Source organism: Herpailurus yagouaroundi, unplaced genomic scaffold (assembly GCF_014898765.1).
Source record: "Herpailurus yagouaroundi ecotype Mexico unplaced genomic scaffold, PumYag 28, whole genome shotgun sequence".
Lineage (NCBI taxonomy): Eukaryota > Metazoa > Chordata > Mammalia > Carnivora > Felidae > Herpailurus > Herpailurus yagouaroundi.
In genome coordinates, this window is record NW_024412376.1 from 72,067,611 (window position 1) to 72,075,992 (window position 8,382).

Consider the following 8,382-nt stretch of genomic DNA (forward strand, 5'->3'; position numbering starts at 1 on the left):
GGCAACTAGTTATAGAGATTAACTGGAGTCAGGAAAGATAAGTTGCAAGACAGGTCCTAGATCAGCTTTTGAGGCCTAGACTCTAAGCCAATAAGCCAGGGAGGACTATAATCCAATACCCTAGACAGTTTCATGGACAGACAGAATCTGGGAAAGATGCAAATGCCTCACAATTATAGGACATTTAAACAGAGACAAAGAGGAAATGAGGTGAGAACATCATGCTTTAGTTATCTATGAGGGAATGAGAGGTGCAAAGGCAGGAAACAGAAACAAGGCTGGTATGGCTAAAGCACAGTAAACCAAGTGTAGAGTGGGAGCAGCTGGATGCAGAGAGGTAGCCACAGGATGATCATGTAGGGCTTTGAGGGTCAGAGAAAAGGCTTTGGGGTTTACTGAGCGCAGAAAGAAATGACATAATCTGACATGTTCTTTAAAATTCACACCAACTGCTGGATGGAAAATAGATCGTAGGTGTCTAGAGCAGAAGCAGGGTGACCAGTTAGAGACTCTTGCAGTAATTTTGGCAAGAGTTAATGGTGTCTTGACCCAGAGTGGTAGCAATGGAGATATTGAGATGTGGACAAATTCAGGATATATTTTGAGGGATAACCAACAAAATTTGCTGATGGGTTGGATATGAGATAAAGATAAAAAATCAAGGAAGTCTTTGGAGACTTGTCTTGAACAACTTCAAAGATGGAATTTTCATTAACTATACAATGACTTAGAGAGAAGACTACTAAAAGAGAAGATTCAAATGTTTAGGGTTGGGAATCAGGAGTGTGGTCAGGAACAAGAAGAGTTTGTTCCATATCCATATCCATATCCATATCCATATCCATATGGATATGTCAAGTAGGTAATTGGATATATAAAAGTGAAGTTCAGGAGAAGTTCAGGAGAAAAGTCTAGGCTGGAGTCATGAACTTGGGAATCTGATCTGTATAGATATCATTTAGCATCATAAAATTAGACTGAGATTACTTGAGAAGTGAGTATAATTAAAAACAGTGGGATTCCAAAAACTGAGCTTTGGGAGATTCCTAGATTGAGAGATTCAGGAAATGAAGAGGAACCTGAGGAGACAGGGAAAGAATGATGACTGGGATAGGAGAGAGAGTGTTGTCCTAAAATCCAAGAGAAGGCAGTGCTTCAAGACAAGATCGATGAATTACCTGTGCCAAATTCTGATGAGAGGTCAAGTAATTTGATGAATAAAAATAGACTGTTAGATTGAGCAACAAAAGGTCACAAGTTGGCCTTGATGAGGGTAATTTTAGTCGAAAAGGGAAGAAGGACTTGTGAAGTGGGTTCAAGAGAGAATAAAAGCTAGCAAATAGAGTATATATAGATCATTCTTCCTTGAGTTTTTCTATAAAGGGGTGTAACATGGACAGAAGATGTTGTAAAAACTAATTTTCTTTTTTAGGTGATAAGTGCTACAGTACATGTGTATGCTGATTTAGATGGCCCTGCAGAGAGTGAAAATTATGATGATATGGAAGGGCAGTGCTGCTAAAATAAGAGGATGCAGGCGTGTTCTGGGAGTAGCCAGCAATCTTGTTGGGGAATGGAGTGGATTTGTATAATCACTTACATTTGACTCTTCACCCTCTCTGAATTCACCCTCATCCTAACCAGCTGTACTTTTGTTTGGGCATGTCAAACTCAAATTTTTTGACAGTGTATTAGTATTTCGTTTTCAATTTTTTATCTATTATACACAACTTCTCTTCTTCTTATAACTGTTTGTTATTAAGCTTATTAATATTGTTAAAAATAAATTTTTAACTCATTTTAAGTACCAACATAAAGCTTTCCTCCTCTGCCCCTTCAAGATGTCCCTCACCCCAGAATCTTTTTCTTTGCTATATGAGCATCATGGTAAAATGGAAAGAAAAGAAAAAAGATATTCTAAGCACCTTGGGTGAGAAAATAGAGACTATTTTCATTGTTTTGTTGAAAATAGAATAAAATATTTTAGAAGGATATTGGTTACTCTGCATTTTTTTGTATTATCTCTGTTTCCTAGTTGACACCTCTGAACACAATCTCTTGCCTTTCTGATTTACCAAATCATCCAGTATCATTACTACATGGTCACCCCCAAATCTTAACTTCTCCTAATTTACCATATACCCCCAGCATCCAAATCTTAGAAAGACAGTTGATTTTAGGAGAAGACTTAAAGCTCTAGCTAATAGAGTTAGCAGATGAAAGTTAAAGGCAAAGACAGGATTTCTGAGATCATAGTTGATAAGTTTGATTACCTGAGAATAGTTAATAACTCTTGCTCCTGTTTTTGATTCAAATTTTTAAATACTTAACAGGATAGATGCTACTGAGATGTATCCAGCAGTTATGTCAGAGAATCCAGAGAATCTGCCTGATCTTAATTACTCCAGACAGGAAGTGTTGAGTGTTAAAAGAGCTAAACCCAGATGAGCACCTAAAGGATTTTTCAGAATCCAGAAGTTTAGATAGATTAACCAATGAAACTTATGTGGCATTCTTTTAGAGGTTGTGAACCACAGAGTTAAATCCCAATTTTGTCAGTCTGGCCTCTTCCATAGACCTTTATATAATGAACCAACTCCTGCTCCATTGTGCATAAACCTCAAGATAGGCCTATGAAGCATCAAATGAAGTGAAGATTTGCAAGTTATCCACCTATTTGGGTGTGAACCACCACATTACATAATTCAAGACCTTGAGTTTTATTTGCTTTAGTTCTTTTATGGAAACATCTGATTTATCTGGCCTCTTGTATCAAGTTACATAAATATATGCTTTATCTGTTAAGGACCTATTCGTGGACATCAACTCTTACAACCATTTCTTGTTCCAAAAAATACTTGCTGGTGCTAATGTTACTTCTACTTGTCTCCTAGGTTCAGTCAAGTTATTGTCACATGTACAGTATCAACAATTGAATGTTTTGATCACTGTGTAGTTGGAATGCTTTCATTTGTCTAGACTGAACTTGATGCTCCTAGGAATGCTCTGGAAGATAAGAATAAAGAAACAGGATCCTTTGTTGCTTCTGAGATCTGAGGAAAGGCTCAAGTCTTCCTCTCTCCAGAGTGACAGAGTACCCCTACTTTGGCCTTACACACCTAAGCTTTTATCAATGAAGGTATTTTTCATGATCTTCTTGTGCAGTTTACAACTTAGGATTCACAGCAGGGACCCTATTGGGATTTGGCCTTGAGCAAGCCCCAAGAACTGCATTCTACTCTAGGGAAGGTGAGTACTACAAAGTTAAAAGTGCATGAAGCCATTTGGCCTCTCATTTTCTAAAAAGTGCTCTATAATTTAAATAATTTAAATGCCAAATAGAGTTTCATATTTTATTTCCAATGTCAGGATTTCAGTGAAACTTCATGACATTCTAGGACATTTCCATATTCCTTTCTGTCTAGGTAGAATTAGAGTTCTTCGCATATTCTGAGCTGAGCTTACTCTGAGAGTATAATTTGCATATTTTGTTTTATAGACCAAAGTAAGTTTCCATCAAATCTGAATTATGTAAGCCATTTTTCTTTTTGTATGATTTACTCTCCAGAAAGATATTTTTTGTTTTTTTTAAGAGTCACATTAATAAACAGTAAATATCACAATAAAATTAGCAAACTTTATTTCCTCTATTTATGTTCCTGCAGTATTAAATCTGCATCAGCAAAAATTAAACTCCTATATCTTAGAATGATAACATAAGAAAACCAGGAGAGCAATTTGACAGAATTGGAAGGCTTTAGAATCAGACAAACTAGGACTAAATCCTGGTTTTGTATCCTCCTGTCTATATAACCTTCCCAGATTTCTTACCTATAAAGTAAGCGAAAGATGGCAATCTTTCATAAAGATGACAATAGTGTCATCTACTGTTATGAACTGAATGTTTGTGTCTCCCCAAAATTTATACATTAAAATCATAACCTTCAATATTAGGAGGCAGGGCCTTTGAGGGTAATTAGGTCATAAGGATAAAGCTCTCATGAACGGGATTAGTGCTTTATTAAGAAACACACAAGAGAGAGCTTGTTTCCTCTCTCTCTCTGCTTTTCACCATGTGAAGATACAATGAGAAGAGGGACATCTGTGAACTAGGGAAGGAGTCTTCACCAAAAACCCAACCATGTTAGCACCCTGATTTTGAAATTTCAGCTTCTAGAACTGAGAAATAATGTGTCTGTTGTTTAAGCCACCCAGTCTGAAGTATATTTATTGTAGTAGCCCGAGCTGACTAGTGTACCTACGAAGTCAGGATTAGATACATACAACATCAGACACAGTGCTTACTCATGGGAAGCTCTCAGTGGCTATTTGTACATAATAATACTGATGAAGCAATCTTTTAATCCACTTTAATTCACTTCTCAAAAACTATTTGGCACTTAATAGGTCCTAAGTTTGTTACTCAGTTGGGTGGATATGATCTGCTTTGCAGTGCAGATACAAAGTAAGCCACAATTTGTGAGTCAAGGAGCTGTACTGAGAGACAGATACATGAATAATTACAATGAAATGCCATACAAGTCCACAAAGCTATTCATGCAAAGCTCTTTTGGTTACAGAAAAAATGACTATGGGATGTGGAGGTTTGGAAAGAGTTCACAGAGCAGGGGACTTTTGGGCTTAGAGATTCTATAGGAGTGTTTCTAATAAATAGAATTACTTAGTAGAGAGTGCCCTTGATGGGAAGGAAGCAAAGGACACTGAATTGCTGCTCTTTCTCCAGCAGTATTAGACCCAAGATTTCCAGGTATCCTTTGCTCTGAAGCCCCAGCAATGAGACTCCTTCCTCTGTACCACCCCATCTCCAGCTGTAGGCAAGACTAACTTCCACATGACCTTTAATCATGGTGTCCTGTGACTTCTGAAACAAATCCCATTGTGCCTCAACACCAGCTCTCCTGTATCATCACGAGAAGTCAAAGGTTCCCAGATCACCCAATTTCACACAGATGCTCATCAGCACCCTATTCCCAACCTCCATGAATCTGACCATATTTCCCACACTCTTAGCTATCCAAGCCCTTCCGCCCAAACTTGTTTCCTGTAGTCAGAAAACTCCTCTCCTTCCTTAACCTCTGCACTAAACATTTCCTTCAGATTTTTGCTGAAATTTAATTTGGCACCTGAAAACACTGCTTTTCTTGGACCCTTTAAGTGAACAACTTATTTTTATTTTTCTTCTCATACTTAAGTACCATACATGCCTGTAGCATGAGGTGGGGTCCTTTCTGCAACCTGTTCCTACTTTCAAACAGTCACTCTTCAAAACTCTCATGTCTTTTGAAACATACATTCTCATACTGTGCCACCCTGTATCCCTCCTTGTCAGACCACTTATGGATCACTGAGTCATTGCTCTTCACTCATTAATAGTTTTCCTGTCATTATGGTTAAAAACCCCAGTAGATGATCCAACTACCACATTGGCCTCTAAATTCTTTGGTTTTCTTAGCTCCAATAATATTTTTCTCCATTCTTTCTCCATGACCCACATGTCATACCTAGACCTCGTCATCATCCAAAACTGAATTTCAGTTTCAAACATCTCACTTTGACTGCCATCCCCTATTCTTTCAGTGTATTCACTCTAGTACTCCACTCACAATTCGCCAGCTCAAGACCACCAATTCATGGACCCTATAATTCATCTTTATTCATCATAACTCCATGTCTAAACATGTCATATTATCCAGCTTGTTTTGCATGATTCTGCCCTATAATTACTTCCCAACGAACGTCTTTAACTTCCTTTTTCCTTTCTCCTCAAGCAATCTTTCCTGGCAAAACCTAAACTCTGGTCAAATCCACCTATGTGTTGGATGTGTTAATCTATCCTGCATTAAAGTGTCTGAATACTCCTAGAGAATATTACAAATTATGCTTATTGGAGTCATCCAATTTCTACATAGTATAATTGTACATAGTATTCTCTCCAGGTAATATTCAATGTGTTCAGCAGCATGATCTTTCATAACTTTTTTTTCTGCTCTTCAGAAAGAGTATCTGAAATACAGGATTTCCTCACTACTAATCAGACCAAAAACTTTCATCGCCAGAAATTGCTACGAAACACATATTTGGTATATCAGGTATTTGTTTTCTATGTGTTTTGCCTTGTTTCACTACTTAAAGCCATTAAGAGCCTATGGCAAGATAAGCCTTTAAATATCTAACCACCTGACAATGTAGTCTAGTAACATTTTCTCTCACCCCAGTTCTCCATGTAAGATTTTAGACTTTGTGCAATTTCCCAACTTCCAATTATCAGACATTTTTAAATGACATTTAGCTTCCTAGTATCAGATGTTATTAAATGCACTGACCTCAGGTCTCCCAAAGCTCATGAAAGATACTTCCTCATCTGAAATCATTGCTTTGCCCTAGATCTTGAATTTAATAAACGCTAAGTCTAAGTTTGCTTTAGGAAGCTGTTTGGTATCTGCTGCACTCTTCATTGAATTTTGGGGGGGGATGGGGCAGGGATCTATGAAGAAAGGCTCTGTTCCCTTATTTGTAGGCTAAGAAGTATAGAACAAATATCATGAGGTTTTTGTGATATTTTAATGAGTTCAAATACATAAATATTTTAGTAGAATCTTGGCACATAGTAAAAATCAAATAAATGTTGCTTTTATAATAATTATTATTATTTATATCAATTTCTCAACCCCTGGCTTCACATTGCCAAATGCATGCCAATCTAAGGGGAAAATATTCAATTTTTTTCTTTCTTTTTTTTGGTTAGTTGTCTCTGCTCCTTTGTTGTCTTTTCTTTTCTTCTCTCCAGGCAATCTCTTCTGGTCTTTTATTGGCTTCTCTTCCCAGTAGGTATTCTACTGGCCTCTCCCTAACCTTATTGTTAATTCCAATATTTCACTTCAATTACATTATATTATAATTTCATTAAGATTCTCTGGGAAATTTATCAAATAACAATTGTGCAATAACCATCCTAATTGTACAATTGTTTAGAAGTAAAGATTCCAACAAACATTAAAATCAATTTTAATAATAACATTTATTAGTCATAGGAGATCCATGGAGTCAGTGTACCTATTTCCCTTTTAAAAATTTACCAGAAGTCTTTAATGAAATGTCTACCCATCTTTTTTTGCCCTCTATCCCCTCCACCCCAGTACTGTTCCCAGTGTACCACACTTGGAAAGAGTTCGTGGCTCCTGTTAAACCAGTGCTGCCCTTGTTTTTTTTCCAGGCGCCATCATGATCATCTACCAGGACCCAATCGGCCATGATGAAATGCTGAGAAATCCCGGGTGGGCTGTGCCTGGAGGTGGAGGGGAAGATGGTCAGTAGAATAGTAGGTAACATTGATGACTTGCCCATTGGTGAAAATGCCACTCCTGATGACCCCAAGAGTGAAGTTAGCAAAAGCACAGTTATCACTGGTGTTGATATTGTCATTAACCATCACTGGCAGAAAACCAACTTAACAAAATAAGCCTACAAGAAGTACATCAAAGATGACATGAACTCAATTAAAGGCAAACTTGAAGAACAGAGACCAGAATGAGCAAAACCTTTTATTTATTTTTTTAACACTTGTTTATTTTTTTTGAGGGACAGAGCATGAGCAGGGGAGGGGCAGAGAGAGAGGGAGACACAGAATCTGAAGCAGGCTTCAGACTCTGAGATGTCAGCGCAGACCCCGACTTGGGGCCCTAACCGATGAACTATGAGATCATGACCTAAGCTGAAGTCGGTGCTTTAACCGACTGAGCCAGCCAGGTGCACCTAGAATGAGCAAAACCTTTCATGACAGGGATGCAGAACAAATCAAGTACATTCTTGCTAATTCTAAAAATTGCCAATTCTTTATTGGTAAAACATGGATCCAGATGATAGCTCTGCTGGATTACAGTGAGGATAGTGTGACTCCATATACAATTTTCTTTAAGGATGGTTGAGAAATGACAAAATGTTAACAAAATTTGGCTATAACTTTGGATTACCTGTCATCATAACTGACTGCTGCTTTTCATCTACACAATACCAGAACTTAGACAAATGGGACTGATACCATTTTAAGCACTTCATTAATTTTGGGCTTGATTTACTAGGACAAGAGGCATTGTTTTTACGGGGGAAAAACATGTCATATAGGTTGTCTGAAAATAAAATGCATTTAAGCTCAAAAACAAACAAACAAATAAACAAAAAGCATCCATCAATACTACGATATTATTAACAGGGATTGCAAATTTCAAGCCCTCTAGTGGTCAACACCATGTTGCTTATTCTCTAAGACTTCTTCAAAGATAAAAATTTACTACAATTTAACAAAAATATTTCCACCAAAAAATGACAGGCCATTATCTTTGTCCCTGAAACAATGTACCACAA

The 8,382-nt window shown here is 37.3% G+C and overlaps 1 pseudogene; it reads left to right on the top strand.

Moving 5' to 3' along the window:
* Positions 1-7,242: 7,242 nt before the first annotated feature.
* LOC121028685 (translationally-controlled tumor protein-like) lies at positions 7,243-8,177 on the top strand (annotated as a pseudogene).
* The last annotated feature ends 205 nt before the right edge of the window (positions 8,178-8,382 follow it).